The sequence below is a fragment of the Oncorhynchus nerka genome, unplaced genomic scaffold, assembly GCF_034236695.1.
Source record: "Oncorhynchus nerka isolate Pitt River unplaced genomic scaffold, Oner_Uvic_2.0 unplaced_scaffold_1793, whole genome shotgun sequence".
Taxonomy (NCBI): domain Eukaryota; kingdom Metazoa; phylum Chordata; class Actinopteri; order Salmoniformes; family Salmonidae; genus Oncorhynchus; species Oncorhynchus nerka.
Genome location: NW_027039529.1, coordinates 46,301 through 64,790, shown reverse-complemented (window position 1 = coordinate 64,790; position 18,490 = coordinate 46,301). Strand labels below are relative to the sequence as shown.

The following is an 18,490-nucleotide window of genomic DNA, read 5'->3' as shown; positions in this document are numbered from 1 at the left end:
TAAATATAGATTTGAACAGAATATATTGGAATAGAATAGACACGAATAGAATGCATCACTCTCATGTTTTACCGATGCATAATGTGGGGGCGTGGCTCCACCTAAACAAGACTCAGCCTCCTTATTCCAATTGGCCAGACCAGCCCTGTTCTAGAACCGGGAAGTTATGGAAAGTCAGCGCTCCGGCGATTCTCAATACATCTCTTTGTACGTTACACAAGAGAAGTAGACAGAGTAGTGTGTGCTAGTTTGAGCCGTTCTCTTTCGGAACTGTTGTTGACATTCAGTAATGAAGGGAACTTGTCAATGACTCCAAGGGTAAACATTTTGGAGTGATTATTACAAGCGCATTACCAACACTTGTAGGTCCTCGTTAAAGACTGTCCACCCGGTATGTTCGACCTAAAGAAGGAATGGAATCTGTCATTCGCCGGCTGCGGGTTCCTGGGGATTTATCACATCGGAGTGGCCAGCTGCCTGTTGGAACAAGCGCCCTACCTTATCAAAGGTGCCACCAAGATTTACGGGGCTTCGGCCGGTGCCCTAACCGCCTCGGTGCTCGCCAGCCAGGCATCCATAGGTAGGCATACTATACCCTACACTGGCCACTTGAGTTCACCACACCCTGTCATCAGTAGAATGCCTGGATGGGGACTTTCACGCAAAAGAGGCAGACTGGTAGCCTAGGCCTCTCTTTCATGTGTTTAGGCAACTTTAGATTAGCAACTAAATTACCTTTAAATAACAATCACTTGTGGCCTTGATACATGGGGTGAAAATATTTAAACAATGCTTAAAACTTTGCTCTTATGTAATAGATAGGTGGTTATACTGGGGCTCCTTTGTAGCTCAGTATAGAGCATGGCGCTTGTAATGCCAGGGTAGTGGGTTCAATTCGGGTCAACACAGACATAAAATGTATTCACACATGACCGTGCGTCTCTTTGGATAAAAGCATCTGCTAAATGGCATGTATTATGTAATAAACTACAAATTATGCATAATTACATAATTACATGGTCAGAGACAAATGCCTGCCATAAGTATGGTAGCTACCATTGATAAATGCCATCTGGAGTCAGTTATAGGACCTTTGGCCCCTGTGTTCCTCTGGATCAGAGGCCTCCCAATGGTACTGATTGATCTCGCTGACTAAGGAAAACCCAATCACGATTAAGAGCAATATGCCCCTGTGTGACATAGAAGCGTGACATGGAAAGCACTTAGGTGAGTCTCTGTGTGATACCATGGCTCTTTCACTTTCTTTTATACCTGATAAAGAGACAAAGGACTGGGGACTGTAAGTGTTCCAATTGTGTCTTGTCTAAATGAGAGAGACAGAGAGAGAGATAGAATGCTATTTGGCCCTAAACAGAGAGTACACAGTGGCAGAATACCTGACCGCTGTGACTGGCCAAACTTCAGGAAAGCTTTGACTATGTACAGACTCATTGAGCATTGCTATTGAGAAAGGCCGCCGTAGGCAGACATGGCTCTCAAGAGAAGACAGGATATGTGCACACTGCCCACAAAATGAGGTGGAAATTGGAGCTGCACTTCCTAACCTCCTGCCCAATGTATGACCATATTAGAGACACATATTTCCCTCAGATTACACAGATCCACAAATAATTTGAAAACAAACCCAATTTTGATAAACTCCCATATCTACTGGGTGAAATTCCACAGTGTGCCATCACAGCAGCAAGATTTGTGACCTTTTGCCTGAAAAGGGTAACCAGTGAAGAACAAACACCATTGTAAATACAACCCATATTTATGCTTATTTATTTTCCCTTATGTACTTTAAACATTTGTACATTGTTACAAAACTGTATATATACATAATATGACATATGTAATGTCTTTATTGTTTTGAAACTTCTGTATGTGTAATGTTCACTGTTCATTTTTATTGTTTATTTCACTTTTTGTATATTATCTACCTCACTTACTTTAGCAATGTGAACACATGTTTCCCATGTCAATAAAGCCCCTTGAATTGAATTGAATTGAGAGAGAGACTTACTGAGTGAACAGTCAACAAAGGGGTCATTAAGAGTCAAATGAAAGTACTGGATTGTTGTGAAAATTGCCAGGAGAAAGATATAGGTTACTGTTCATGACCTCAGTTTTTATAGGGTTACATTTTTCACTGTCACTCAGTGACTCCCAGGTGTTCCACTGATAAGACTACCTCGGTATGTTTTTAATCACCCGATCTTCTTTACTAGAACTCTGTCTGTGAGCATAAAACACTTTAGATCCATTCCATCCAAGTGTAGATCAGATGAACACATAACTAGCTCAGTACAGTTGCAGGGCAGTTAAATAAGGGAAACCAGTGGATATTTATTTTTTGTGAGCTTGGGATCACTGTTTAAATCAAATCAAATCAAATAGCACGGTGGCTAGGAAAAACTCCCTAGAAAGGCCAAAACCTAGGAAGAAACCTAGAGAGGAACCAGGCTATGTGGGTGGCCAGTCCTCTTCTGGCTGTGCCGGGTGGAGATTATAACAGAACATGGCCAAGATGTTCAAATGTTCATAAATGACCAGCATGGTCGAATAATAATAAGGCAGAACAGTTGATACTGGAGCAGCAGCACGGCCAGGTGGACTGGGGACAGCAAGGAGTCATCATGTCAGGTAGTCCTGAGGCATGGTCCTGGGGCTCAGGTCAGTTGAAACTGGAGCAGCAGCACGGCCAGGTGGACTGGGGACAGCAAGGGGAGTCATCATGTCAGGTAGTCTGAGGCATGGTCCTAGGGCTCAGGTCCTCCGAGAGAGAGAAAAGAAAGAGAATTAGAGAGAGCACACTTAAATTCACACAGGACACCGAATAGGACAGGAGAAGTACTCAGATATAACAAACTGACCCTAGCCCCGACACATAAACTACTGCAGCATAAATACTGGAGGCTGAGACAGGAGGGGTCAGGAGACCCATCCGAGGACACCCCCGGACAGGGCCAAACAGGAAGTATATAAGCTCAGGTGATGCACCCCTCCCAGGGACGGTATGAAAGAGCCCCAGTAAGCCAGTGACTCAGCCCCTGTAATAGGGTTAGAGGCAGAGAATCCCAGTGGAAAGAGGGGAACCGGCCAGGCAGAGACAGCAAGGGCGGTTCGTTGCTCCAGAGCCTTTCCGTTCACCTTCCCACTCCTGGGCCAGACTACACTCAATCATATGACCCACTGAAGAGATGAGTCTTCAGTAAAGACTTAAAGGTTGAGACCGAGTTTGCGTCTCTTACATGGGTAGGCAGACCGTTCCATAAAAATGGAGCTCTATAGGAGAAAGCCCTGCCTCCAGCTGTTTGCTTAGAAATTCTAGGGACAATTAGGAGGCCTGCGTCTTGTGACCGTAGCGTTAGTTCCGTTGAGAATCAATCTTCCTTTGAATAGAAAACATTGTCCAATTCCTCCCAATGGAAGGCCCTAACACAACTGACAGACTGTCCCTCCTTGCCTCCCTTCCTCTAGCTAAGTGCTGTGAGGATGTGATCGAGACTGCCAAGGAGGCCCGGAAACATAACCTGGGTCCCTCCACCCCTCCTTCAACCTGGTCAAGATCATCAGGTCGGGCCTGGAGCGCGACCTGCCCGCCGATGCACACACACTCGCCTCCGGGAGGCTGTGTGTGTCACTCACTCGCGTGTCTGATGGACAAAACGTCATCGTGTCCGAGTTCAAGTCCAAGGAGGAGCTCATCCAGGTCAGTGTCCTCACTCAACCCACTTGGGCTGCTATTCACAAAACATATCCGAGTAGGAGTACTGATATAGGATCGGTTTTGCCGCTTGAGACCTGATCGTAGATCAGTACTCCTACAATGAAACACATTGTGAATATGGGCCTGATGGGAGTTTTTCCATATCCCACATTTATCCCATACATATCCCAGACATATTTGTCCTTTCAGCTCCTGGCCTTGCCATTGACTGTTTACATTAGTTGTATGAAGTGTAAACTGGGTTGGACTGTGTAACATCTCTCTCTGGTGTGTCTACAGGCGCTGCTGTGTAGCTGTTTCATCCCCATATACTGTGGCCTGATCCCCCATCCTTCCAAGGAGTGGTAAGTGCCCAAGGCCCTAATGCCTCAACTGCTTTCTTACATTTCCTTGAACACGGTTTCCTTCATTTCTAAGAAAAATCAGCCAATGTTGGACTGAGTTTATTATGGTCTTTAAGATGCCTTTATTGCTCAGGTCATAGTCATAAGGAGTCATAAGGAGTCTGTCTGTCTGTCTGTCTGTCTGTCTGTCTGTCTGTCTGTCTGTCTGTCTGTCTGTCTGTCTGTCTGTCTGTCTGTCTGTCTGTCTGTCTGTCTGTCTGTCTGTCTGCCTGTCTGTCTGTCTGTCTGTCTGTCTGCCTGTCTGTCTGTCTGTCTGTCTGTCTGTCTGTCTGTCTGTCTGTCTGTCTGTCTGTCTGCCTGTCTGTCTGTCTGTCTGTCTGTCTGTCTGTCTGTCTGTCTGTCTGTCTGCCTGTCTGCCTGTCTGTCTGTCTGTCTGTCTGTCTTTGCATACACATTCTTGTACTTTTTTATTTGTCGATCTACCTCACCCTAGTAGCTAATCAGCCCGAGAACCATTTCCCTTGGCAGGCCAGTGGTGTTTTATATACTTCCAGACTGGCTTCTGGCCTCAGCAGATTGGGACCAGAGTCCAGGGTGGCTCCATTCTAAACTGAGTCACTAGGACATAGGAGCACAGTCCTCCAAAACAGGGTGTCTCCATTCTAAACTGAGTCACTAGGACTTAGGAGCACAGTCCTCCAAAACAGGGTGTCTCCATTCTAAACTGAGTCACTAGGACTTAGGAGCACAGTCCTCCAAAACAGGGTGTCTCCATTCTAAACTGAGTCACTAGGACATAGGAGCACAGTCCCCCAAAACAGGGTGTCTCCATTCTAAACTGAGTCACTAGGACATAGGAGCACAGTCCTCCAAAACAGGGTGTCTCCATTCTAAACTGAGTCACTAGGACATAGGAGCACAGTCCTCCAAAACATTACATTTACATTACATTTAAGTCATTTAGCAGACGCTCTTATCCAGGGTGTCTCCATTCTAAACTGAGTCACTAGGACATAGGAGCGCAGTCCTCCAAAACAGGGTGTCTCCATTCTAAACTGAGTCACTAGGACATAGGAGCACAGTCCTCCAAAACAGGGTGTCTCCATTCTAAACTGAGTCACTAGGACATAGGAGCGCAGTCCTCCAAAACAGGGTGTCTCCATTCTAAACTGAGTCACTAGGACATAGGAGCACAGTCCTCCAAAACAGGGTGTCTCCATTCTAAACTGAGTCACTAGGACATAGGAGCACAGTCCTCCAAAACAGGGTGTCTCCATTCTAAACTGAGTCACTAGGACATAGGAGCACAGTCCTCCAAAACAGGGTGTCTCCATTCTAAACTGAGTCACTAGGACATAGGAGCACAGTCCTCCAAAACAGGGTGTCTCCATTCTAAACTGAGTCACTAGGACATAGGAGCACAGTCCTCCAAAACAGGGTGTCTCCATTCTAAACTGAGTCACTAGGACATAGGAGCACAGTCCTCCAAAACAGGGTGTCTCCATTCTAAACTGAGTCACTAGGACATAGGAGCGCAGTCCTCCAAAACATCAACTACCATATAGCACTGACCTATTTATGCAGCTTTTCTCTAGTATATTTCACTGCTATCTGCTCTTGTTATTCTTGAGGGCATATAGCTGCTATCTGGGCATGTCCCTGGCTCAGTGCCAACGTATACATCCATAGAACATAGGCAGAACACACTAGATTGTCCAATAAATATAGGCAATAGTTAGTGTGTCCTATAGTCGAGTCGGGTGAGTCAGGTTCACAGATAGCTATTTAGATATCCTGTTTAAACTCCTCCACCCCCATCCAGTCTCTCTTTCTCTCTGGTTGTCTGCTGTACATTGTGTACCATTCTGTCTCTGGGGAAGAACGGGCTCAGAGCCAAGTTTACATTGTGACTTAACACATTAACACTCATACCTGTCGTATGCCCCATCTCTCTATATAGATGTATGTCCCATCTCTCTATATAGATTTATGTCCCATCTCTCTATATAGATGTATGTCCCATCTCTCTATATAGATGTATGTCCCATCTCTCTATATAGATGTATGTCCCATCTCTCTATATAGATGTATGTCCCATCTCTCTATATAGATGTATGTCCCATCTCTCTATATAGATGTATGTCCCATCTCTCTATATAGATGTATGGTGGTGGAACAGCCACTTTACAATAGTGCATCTAAATCTTTTAAGGGGGGTGAGAAGGATTACTTTATCCTATCCTAGGTATTCCTGAAAGAGGTGGGGTTTCAGGTGTCTCCGGAAGGTGGTGATTGACTCCGCTGTCCTGGCGTCGTGAGGGAGTTTGTTCCACCATTGGGGGGCCAGAGCAGCGAACAGTTTTGACTGGGCTGCGCGGGAACTGTACTTCCTCAGTGGTAGAGAGGCGAGCAGGCCAGAGGTGGATGAACGCAGTGCCCTTGTTTGGGTGTAGGGCCTGATCAGAGCCTGGAGGTACTGAGGTGCCGTTCCCCTCACAGCTCCGTAGGCAAGCACCATGGTCTTGTAGCGGATGCGAGCTTCAACTGGAAGCCAGTGGAGAGAGCGGAGGAGCGGGGTGACGTGAGAGAACTTGGGAAGGTTGAACACCAGACGGGCTGCGGCGTTCTGGATGAGTTGTAGGGGTTTAATGGCACAGGCAGGGAGCCCAGCCAACAGCGAGTTGCAGTAATCCAGACGGGAGATGACAAGTGCCTGGATTAGGACCTGCGCTGCTTCCTGTGTGAGGCAGGGTCGTACTCTGCGGATGTTGTAGAGCATGAACCTACAAGAACGGGCCACCGCCATGATGTTAGTTGAGAACGACAGGGTGTTGTCCAGGATCACGCCAAGGTTCTTAGCGCTCTGGGAGGAGGACACAATGGAGTTGTCAACCGTGATGGCGAGATCATGGAACAGGCAGTCCTTCCCGGGGAGGAAGAGCAGCTCCGTCTTGCCGAGGTTCAGCTTGAGGTGGTGATCCGTCATCCACACTGATATGTCTGCCAGACATGCAGAGATGCGATTCGCCACCTGGTCATCAGAAGGGGAAAGGAGAAGATTAATTGTGTGTCGTCTGCATAGCAATGATAGGAGAGACCATGTGAGGTTATGACAGAGCCAAGTGACTTGGTGTATAGCGAGAATAGGAGAGGGCCTAGAACAGAGCCCTGGGGACGCCAGTGGTGAGAGCGCGTGGTGAGGAGACAGATTCTCGCCACGCCACCTGGTAGGAGCGACCTGTCAGGTAGGACGCAATCCAAGCGTGGGCCGCGCCGGAGATGCCCAACTCGGAGAGGGTGGAGAGGAGGATCTGATGGTTCACAGTATCGAAGGCAGCCGATAGGTCTAGAAGGATGAGAGCAGAGGAGAGATAGTTAGCTTTAGCAGTGCGGAGGGCCTCCGTGATACAGAGAAGAGCAGTCTCAGTTGAATGACTAGTCTTGAAACCAGACTGATTTGGATCAAGAAGGTCATTCTGAGAGAGATAGCGGGAGAGCTGGCCAAGGACGGCACGTTCAAGAGTTTTGGAGAGAAAAGAAAGAAGGGATACTGGTCTGTAGTTGTTGACATCGGAGGGATCGAGTGTAGGTTTTTTCAGAAGGGGTGCAACTCTCGCTCTCTTGAAGACAGAAGGGACGTAGCCAGCGGTCAGGGATGAGTTGATGAGCGAGGTGAGGTAAGGGAGAAGGTCTCCGGAAATGGTCTGGAGAAGAGAGGAGGGAATAGGGTCAAGCGGGCAGGTTGTTGGGCGGCCGGCCGTCACAAGACGCGAGATTTCATCTGGAGAGAGGGAGAAAGAGGTCAGAGCACAGGGTAGGGCAGTGTGAGCAGAACCAGCGGTGTCGTTTGACTTAGCAAACGAGGATCGGATGTCGTCGACCTTCTTTTCAAAATGGTTGACGAAGTCATCTGCAGAGAGGGAGGAGGGGGGAGGGGAGGATTCAGGAGGGAGGAGAAGGTGGCAAAGAGCTTCCTAGGGTTAGAGGCAGATGCTTGGACTTTAGAGTGGTAGAAAGTGGCTTTAGCAGCAGAGACAGAAGAGGAAAATGTAGAGAGGAGGGAGTGAAAGGATGCCAGGTCCGCAGGGAGGCGGGTTTTCCTCCATTTCCGCTCGGCTGCCCGGAGCCCTGTTCTGTGAGCTCGCAATGAGTCGTCGAGCCACGGCGCAGGAGGGAGGACCGAGCCGGCCTGGAGGATAGGGGACATAGAGAATCAAGGGATGCAGAAAGGGAGGAGAGGAGGGTTGAGGAGGCAGAATCAGGAGATAGGTTGGAGAAGGTTTGAGCAGAGGGAAGAGATGATAGGATGGAAGAGGAGAGAGAGTAGCGGGGGAGAGAGAGCGAAGATTGGGACGGCGCGATACCATCCGAGTAGGGGCAGTGTGGGAAGTGTTGGATGAGAGCAAGAGGGAAAAGGATACAAGGTAGTGGTCGGAGACTTGGAGGGGAGTTGCAGTGAGGTTAGTGGAAGAACAGCATCTAGTAAAGATGAGGTCGAGCGTATTGCCTGCCTTGTGAGTAGAGGGGGAAGGTGAGAGGGTGAGGTCAAAAGAGGAGAGGAGTGGAAAGAAGGAGGCAGAGAGGAATGAGTCAAAGGTAGACGTGGGGAGGTTAAAGTCGCCCAGAACTGTGAGAGGTGAGCCGTCCTCAGGAAAGGAGCTTATCAAGGCATCAAGCTCATTGATGAACTCTCCGAGGGAACCTGGAGGGCGATAAATGATAAGGATGTTAAGCTTGAAAGGGCTGGTAACTGTGACAGCATGGAATTCAAAGGAGGCGATAGACAGATGGGTAAGGGGAGAAAGAGAGAATGACCACTTGGGAGAGATGAGGATCCCGGTGCCACCACCCCGCTGACCAGAAGCTCTCGGGGTGTGCGAGAACACGTGGGCGGACGAAGAGAGAGCAGTAGGAGTAGCAGTGTTATCTGTGGTGATCCATGTTTCCGTCAGTGCCAAGAAGTCGAGGGACTGGAGGGAGGCATAGGCTGAGATGAACTCTGCCTTGTTGGCCGCAGATCGGCAGTTCCAGAGGCTACCGGAGACCTGGAACTCCACGTGGGTCGTGCGCGCTGGGACCACCAGATTAGAGTGGCCGCGGCCACGCGGTGTGGAGCGTTTGTATGGTCTGTGCAGAGAGGAGAGAACAGGGATAGACAGACACATAGTTGACAGGCTACAGAAGAGGCTACGCTAATGCAAAGGAGATTGGAATGACAAATGGACTACACGTCTCGAATGTTCAGAAAGTTAAGCTTACGTAGCAGGAATCTTATTGACTAAAATAATTCAAATGATACAGTACTGCTGAAGTAGGCTAGCTGGCAGTGGCTGCGTTGTTGTTGTTCTATCTCTCTATAGTGCTGTTTCTTGTATTATGGTCTCTTGTTTCTTTAGAGGTTTCACTTTGTTGTCCTTTTTCTTTTCCTTTTTCTTCTGTCCTTATTTTGTCTTCCTTTCTTCTGTTAACTAGATATTTTTGTTGTTATTCTTTGTAAGCTAGCTAGCTTCTTCCAGGAGAGTCCCTAGCAACTGCTTAGCAACAAGTAAACAATTCAGCTAGCAATTCAGCTAGCTAAGATAACTGTACAATTTTATGAAAAATAGTTACTTCTTCAAAAGCCTGTCTTTTTGGTTTGTTCCTTGTTTTGTCTTCTATTGAGTCTTGCAGTTTTCTCTTGATTTTTTCAATGTACTTCACTCTAAAAAACCATTTATATCTCAATATATACAGGAGCTCATTTTTCAGCAGCTGCTCAATTTGGAACTCCGGAACACATCACATCTATCCGTCTCTCCATTTTAACGGAGGCACAAGTTTCCGACGCCGCTCATTTGAATCCGCTTTGCCACTTTGCTGACCTCAGTTGTATATATACATGTATATAGATGTATGCCCCATCTCTATATAGATGTATGCCCCATCTCTCTATATAGATGTATGTCCCATCTCTCTATATAGATGTATGTCCCATCTCTCTATATAGATGTATGTCCCATCTCTCTATATATATGTATGTCCCATCTCTCTATATAGATGTATGCCCCATCTCTCTATATAGATGTATGTCCCATCTCTCTATATAGATGTATGTCCCATCTCTCTATATATAGATGTATGTCCCATCTCTCTATATAGATGTATGTCCCATCTCTCTATATAGATGTATGTCCCATCTCTCTATATAGATGTATGTCCCATCTCTCTATATAGATGTATGTCCCATCTCTCTATATAGATGTATGTCCCATCTCTCTATATAGATGTATGTCCCATCTCTCTATATATATGTATGTCCCATCTCTCTATATAGATGTATGCCCCATCTCTCTATATAGATGTATGTCCCATCTCTGTATATAGATGTATGTCCCATCTCTCTATATAGATGTATGTCCCATCTCTCTATATAGATGTATGTCCCATCTCTCTATATAGATGTATGTCCCATCTCTCTATATAGATGTATGTCCCATCTCTCTATATAGATGTATGTCCCATCTCTCTATATAGATGTATGTCCCATCTCTCTATATAGATGTATGTCCCATCTCTCTATATAGATGTATGTCCCATCTCTCTATATAGATGTATGTCCCATCTCTCTATATAGATGTATGTCCCATCTCTCTATATAGATGTATGTCCCATCTCTCTATATAGATGTATGTCCCATCTCTCTATATAGATGTATGCCCCATCTCTCTATATAGATGTATGTCCTATACTAGGCCTAAGTAGGTCATGAACAGTCATGAATGGGACATTGTCTTTCAGTCATGAATGAATTTTGAAAAGCATATCTGAGTGCATGAGTTTGAACTTTTTGCCAGTTGACTGAGCATGTACTTCTTCAGAATACTGTACATACTATTTATTTAAAAGTTTCTTGTGAAGGTGATGCGGTTTCATTTGAACTAGATTTCATCACTGGACTACATTCTCGTAACAGTTGGTTTTGACACTCTGATAAAGGAAATATAGTACATTCTTTGCCCTCAGCCCTGAACTCATTGCCAACCTCACTGCCAAATTGAGTCTTGATCATGTGTCACGATCGTTTAGAGATGGATTGGACCAAGGTGCAGCGTGTTAAGCGTACCTATTACTTTTATTTAAATGACACCGAAAAAACAACAAAATACAAAAATGAACATAACTCTACATGCAGTGCAGAAAGCAACTACACACAAACAAGATCCCACAATCTAAGGTGGGAAAAAGGGCTGCCTAAGTATGATCCCCAATCAGAGACAATGATAAACAGCTGCCTCTGATTGGGAACCATACTAGGCCAACAAGAAATAGAAACATACATTTGCCCACCCAAGTCACACCCTGACCTAATCAAATAGAGAATATAAAAGGCTCACTAAGGTCAGGGCGTGACATCATGCTTTGGAACTGGCACTGATATCCTTTTTCCCCTCAGATGTTCTAAGCCTTTTACACTGGAAAATTATGAATTCATTTTGAAATGTTAGAGGGTAGCATCTGAACTTGAAATAGAGCTGCATCGGGTAATTACATAAGACTGGTGTAAAATGTATTAATTCTCCAAATAGTGATGTCAGATTGTTTGGTCGTGAGTTGGCATTGTGGAGAAGCTGGCTAAGGGGAAATCTTGTACTGACATGCCTAATATGGCCTCAAGAGGGAATGTGTCCTTGAATATGTCGTATCGTATCATATTAGATTTCAGTGATAACCCGAGTCGGGTTATAAGTGACATATTTTTCGCAGAAGATAAGCGGAGGAAGTCAACAACAAATATTTTAAGTATATAAATAGAGATGTAGAACAGTCATCTCTGTCAGCCCTGAGACATCTTGACCACAGTATGCCCAGGGTCTTGTTCTGTGGAGAGGCTGTGGTCCTGATGTAAGTTGTGCATGGTTCCAAAAACACCCAAGTATTCTCACTTTCGCTCTCCCTCCTCCCTCTCTCCCCCTCTTCTCTCTCCAGCGTTATGTGGATGGGGGATCAGTGACAACCTTCCTCAGTCGGAGCTGAAGAACACCATCACCATCTCTCCGTTCTCAGGCGAAAGCGACATCTGTCCCAGGGACACCTCCTTCAACATCCACGAGCTTCATTTCACCAACACCTCCATCCAGATTAACCTGGGCAATATGTACCGCCTCAGCAAAGCCCTGTTTCCCCCAGAACCCAAGGTAGGGCGACCGCTATGACTGCTTACCGATGCGTTATACGTAGCCCCGGGAAGACGTTTGAAGTCCTTTATGTAGGCCCTGTCCACGAAGGTAGGATGGAGGATCAGGATGCACCTTAGTCCCATTCATCAGATGGGTTGTTTATGACTACTTGTAAATAAATGCCTTATGTATTGGTTATGTGTTGTGAAATCCTTATTTAGGTACCCTTGAAACATTCTATACATTTCTGTAGGAGAGCGTAGTAGTCTGGTATGGGAGACTGGACCCCTGACCTCCCACTGTCCTATTCCCTGATTGTATAACTCCAACTCCCCCATTTCACCCCCTACCCTATCTCCTCTTTGGACTCTGCCTCCTTCCCTTACCCCCCATACTTCCTATCTGAACTTTGCTCTCCCCGGTCCCTCCCTAACTCCACAGTGATCAATACTGGCATGACATTATTGGCTTTTGTCCTTGTTGAATTGCATTTCCTGTATTGCACATTCTTCTTCACTGTCTGGATAATAACATGGGAGTCAACTTTTAGCGTAAGGTGAACTTTGCCCTCTTTGAGGTTGATCTGTGTCTCTTGGTTCAGTTTTCGCTGTGTTATTATTGTTGCTGCAATCCAAGATCTGACACTGTCTTTTCCCTCCATGTGTGTCTGGAATGATGTGTTTTCTGGAATTTGGGGATTATGCCGAATCCCACTGACAGAGTCATGTGCAGAGGCCCTACTTCGAAAAGGAAGTGTGTGTTTCTCTTGACTCTGCCCACCTTTGACATAGTGTTTACACATGACATGCACAGACACACACACAAAGAACACTCCACCCTACCTTTTCCCTCACGTGTCATAGTGTTTAACCCACCCTGACTAAATTCACACCTACTGTAGGTCGTGACACTGTGACGTTAGCTATCCACATACCTCTCTCCCTGTTGCTTTGTTGTTGTAGGAACACAGAATAAGGAGTAGCCAGAGAACAGGGAGAACTCTGCCACGTTGACCTTTAACCCTTAGTCTACCACTTCCTGGATTGTTGTCCATCCACAAATACAGGAGCCTGTTGCACAGGAGGGTTCTGGCTGATATAATTAATTCCCCTCTGTTTTATGTGGTCATATACAGCTGTACTTGTGTAATACGGTTGTTAACTGTCAGCAATAACATGATTGCTAATCAGTCAGTGGTAATGATAGTTATAAGTAATCACATAATGTGAGATCATGCTCTGTATTGTGTGTGGGTGGGTATATCTGAGTCCTGATGATCCTGTGATATGATTATTTATTCAATCTATCTCTTGCATATGATCCCCTACCTCAATAGGTATGATCTATGTGTTTTCTTTGACAGGTCATGGCAGAGATATGTCAGAGTGGCTACAAGGACGCCCTTCGCTTTCTTGAGGAGAACCGTGAGTATTACTATGTTGCCTTTGACAGTAATAGTGGGCTGTGCTAAGATCATAAGCTACTGTGATATACAGTACATGCAGTGAGCATCAATGATGTACAGGGTTCAACATGAAGTATGGAGTAAACCTGCACTTATTTATGGGGTAATATTTTATTGTTGTGTCGCAAAGATGATGAATTATATTGTTTATGATGTCAGATTTGCTGAAGCTGGAGTGTCCGACTGCCGGCCCCAACCCATCAGAAGCCATACACACCTGCTGCTGCAAGCCCATCGCCATGGAAACCACTAAGGACTGGATGCTCCGGCGGCTCCGCCTCCTGAGGAAGCGGCACTGGTGGCTGGACGAGCAGATTGTTGACAACCTGCCTACCCAAATCAAAAAAGGTAGATAGGAAGTTAACCTAGACTCTGATCTTTTCTGCTCCAAGCTGTTAGAAACTGTTGTTATCTAGTTAACATTGTGTTGTCACTGCTCTGTTGTCAGTGACTTGTGGCTGTTGTGTGTCTCTGAAAGTCTTCTGAGGCTGTGCCCGTATCAGCGAAGTGTGACATATTGTGTCTCTATAACTGTAGTGTTCTGTGAGGCGTGCCAGCAGAAGCCTGGTCTGTATGCTCAGGTGTCTGAGATGCTGCCGGTCAGAGTGGCCTCCTACATGCTCCTGCCCTGCACACTACCTGTGGTATCAGCCTACTCAGTGGGCAAGAGGTAAGACAACATCCAACACCACCAGTGCTACCTACCACTAACAACCCCTCAATGAACTCAACGCGGTCACAGTAGCTCAAACAGCAACCAAGGATGACAACACTAATGCAAACAAATCAGCTACTAAACCCTGAACTAGCCTTTAGCATAACTAGCCTTTAACATACAGCAGCCAATACCTTCAAATTAGCCCTGACAACAACCACTGACAACAAAGTAGTCTTTAAAGCAGTCATTAGCCCACCACATCAACAAAAATAACACTGTGAATGCAAACAAACTAGGAACACAAACAGGTTTCCTACTAAACACAATCAATTTGAATGTGCTGCACACGCCACCTAGTGGGCAAGTCAATCCACCACAGGAATTATTGTGAACTGGCCCCCACAGTGGTACATGACAGTACATTGACTTGCTGTGTTGTCCCTCTCCTGTGCTCCAGGATTGTGGAGTGGATCCCAGAGGTGCCTGCAGACTTGCGTTGGCTAGCTGGGGTGGCTGGGGATGTTGCTGGGAGCTTGTACAGACAGGCCTGGAGAGGAGCGCCAGTAGACATAACCAGGTGAGAGACATGGAGTTACTACTACTGGGTTATATGATGTATGGATGGAGTCTACTTGTAGATTTGGGTGTCTATCATACAGTATGAATAAAGTCTAATGGCCTTTTTATTTTTGCAGTGATGGCTCCCTGAGGAATTGCATGAGCCTGCCCCCACCCCTAGATAGTGACAGACACAGGAGAGAAACGGTCACCTCGCCGGGTTCGCTCTCTCTGCTCTTGACCTCCAAAGTCAATACTGGAACATCCCCACCATCCCCTCTCCCCCCCGCCCCACCAGCCCCCTCATGCCCAGCCCCTCCCCACGACAGATCTGCTTCTTTGTTGGCTTGCAGGACGAGACTGACTGACAGTCCCATCCACCAATGAGAGGACACTGTGACTATAAAAAAAATATATGATAGGACAGTCCAGCAACTGTGAAGGGTGGTTTGGGATGGACAAAATATGGTAATGTGATCGAATAGCTTTGGAATCCAGAACTGTTTCTATAGACACACTAATGACTCAATCATGTCTTTTGATCACTCCACCATCCATATTTCATTCTATTGTACCACATTGGAAAATAATTTACCAGCTCACCACCAAAGACCTCTGCAAGTTAATTCTTTTTTGGAATTACACATTTTATAACTAACAATGTCTAGTTTTTCCAGATAACCTGTTGTCACTACAACTCTACCTACCTACCTACCTAGAGGAGGCTGGTGGAAGGAGCTATAGGATGACCGGCTCATTGTAATGGCTGGAACGATATCAAACACATGAAACATATGGAAACCATGTTTCACTTCGTTCCATTAATTCCATTCCAGCCAATATAATGAGCCTGAGGTCATTTAGCTCCTCCCACCAGCCTCCCTTGCTACCTACCTACAGACAGTACACAAGAGGTTGGTAGCACCTTAATTGGGGGGGGGGGGACTCGTGGTAATGGCTGGAGCGGAATTAATGGAATGGTATGAAATACATCACATGGTTTCCATGTATTTGGTTTCATTCCATTATTATGAGCTGACCTTCCCTCAGCAGCCTCCTTTGCTACAGTACCCACCTACCCGTGTTCAGTTAAATGTAGAATTCATTCCTAACGGACTGTTGACTTGAGTTGACGTTGACTTCCTTGACTATGAGCTGTGTGTCCAGTTTTTGGGAAAGTTTCTTATTTTAAAAACATTTGACATTTTTGCCAGAATTTAGAATTTTTTTACAGCAAATTCTCTTTACGAAAATCCATTCGGATTAAATTCTCGGGGTCATTTTTTAAAATTTTCAATCTTTAGAAAAACAAATTTATATAAAGAAAACACAAAATATGTTGCTGTAGTTTGTCCATACATCATACAAATTGTAGACTAGTTAAGGTTTACATTAAACTATTTATAATTAAAGTTCAAGTAATAGACACATCTGTTCAGAGGAGACTGCATGAGTCAGGCCTTCATGGTCGAATGGGAAAAGAAACCACTACTAAAGGACACCAATAAGAAGAAACTTGCTTGGGCCAAGAAACACGAGCAATGGACATTAGACCGGTGTAAATCTGTCCTTCGATCAGATGAGTCCAAATTTGAGATTTTTGGTTCCAACCGCTGTGTCTTTGTGAGACGCAGAGTAGCTGGACAGATGATCTCTGCATGTGTGGTTCCCACCATGAAGCATGGAGGAGGTGTGATTGTGCTTTGCCGGTGACACTGTCAGTGTTTTATTTAGAATTCAAGACACACTTAACCAGCACTGCTACCACAGCATTTTGCAGCGATACGCCATCCCATCTGGTTTGCTCTTAGTGGGACTATCATTTGTTTTTCAACAGGACAATGACCCAAAACACACCTCCAGGCTGTGTAAGGGCTATTTGACCAGTAAGGAGAGTGATGGAGTGCTGCATCAGATGAACTGGCCTCAACAATCACACGACCTCAACTCAAATGAGTTTTGGATGAGATGGACTGCAGATTGAAGGAAAAGCAGCCAAGTGCTCAGCATATGTGGGACCTCCTTCAAGACTGTTGGAAAAGCATTCCAGGTGACTACCTCATGAGGCTGGTTGAGAGAATGCCAAGAGTTTGCAAAGCTGTCATCAAGGCAAAGTTTGGCTACTTTGAAGAATCTAAAATATTTAATATATTTTGATTTGTTTAACACTTTTTTGCTTACTACATGATTCCATGTGTTATTTCATAGTTTTGATGTCTTCACTATTATTCTACAATGTAGAAAATAGTAGAAATAAAGAAAAAAAACTTATGAGTAGGTGTGTCCAAACTTTTGACTGGTACTGTATGTGTAACACTGAAAACCTGAAAACCTTGGACTACTTGTTCCTTTACTGTTGTTATGTGGTGGAAAATTGTCTTAGAAATATGACATTTACAAGAACTTGTGAATTCAATAAGGGCCTTTAATACAAGGGTATCAGAGGCCGTTGCGGGTCCGCGAAACAACAAGGTTGGTGCGTTGGAATGGACAACTCCCTATTACATCTCAAAATTCAGGCTTCATCTGATTTATCTCTACAAAAACTGTACATCGAGATCAAAGATCCCCCCACACACACACACACACACAAAAATGGAATTTAAATAATTGAACAGACGTAGGTTAATTAGTTGTTTAATAAACAAAAAATAATGGACATTTCGGTTATTTGCTCAGCACTAACGAAAACGTTTACCGTTTAAGAACCAAACAGAGCCAATGGAACAAAAAGGGAGGAACCTAATTAAATGTGTCTAATAAGAAACTCTTGTTTATGTTGTAAAATATTTTTAGTTTGGAGTAAACGTTTTGCAACACTCTAAACGTTTTGCAAAATAATAAGAGTAATGAATACACCCCAGTTGGTACTGTCTGGTCCTGTTGTTGTTCATTCCATAGAGATAGATAGAGGACTCTAGTGCCCGAACGGCTATGTCAGCATGGGCAGCGGCATCGAGGACATCCACCATTCCTTAACCCTATGGATTAAGAGATGATCACATAATTCCATCCAGGTCACCAGGAGGGATAAACCAATGAATTATACTTGTGAGTAAACATTCCACAACTGCAGGTGGAAGTAAATCGTCAACCTTGGCTTTATAGAGCAACCTGTTCAAACAACACACTCTAGGTGGCAGTGTATGCTTTCCAACTCATAAAAGTAGTAGAAGGAAATTGACTATCACTGCAGTCGTGTTAAAGTACTTATGTAAAAAGTAAAGTACAGATACCCCAAAAATTATTTAAGTAGTAATTTAAAGTATTTTTACTTTTTTTGACAAATTTTACTTTTACTTCACTATATTCCTAAAGACAATAATGTACTTTCTACTTTCTACTTCCCTGACACCCAAAAGTACTAGTTACATGATGAATGCTTAGCAGGATAAGAAAATGGACAAATTCACACACTTATCAAGAGAACACGTGGCTGATCTGGCAGACTCACTAAATACAAATGCATCGTTTGTAAATGGTGTCTGAGTGTTGGAGTGTTACCTTGGCTATCCATACATTGTAAAAACAAGAAAATGGTGCCGTCTACATTGCTTATTATAAGGAATTTGA

The 18,490-nt window shown here is 44.9% G+C and overlaps 1 pseudogene; it reads left to right on the top strand.

Annotated features, from left to right (window-relative positions):
- The first annotated feature begins 224 nt into the window (after positions 1–224).
- Positions 225–15,285, top strand: LOC115133727 (patatin-like phospholipase domain-containing protein 2; annotated as a pseudogene).
- Positions 15,286–18,490: the final 3,205 nt, after the last annotated feature.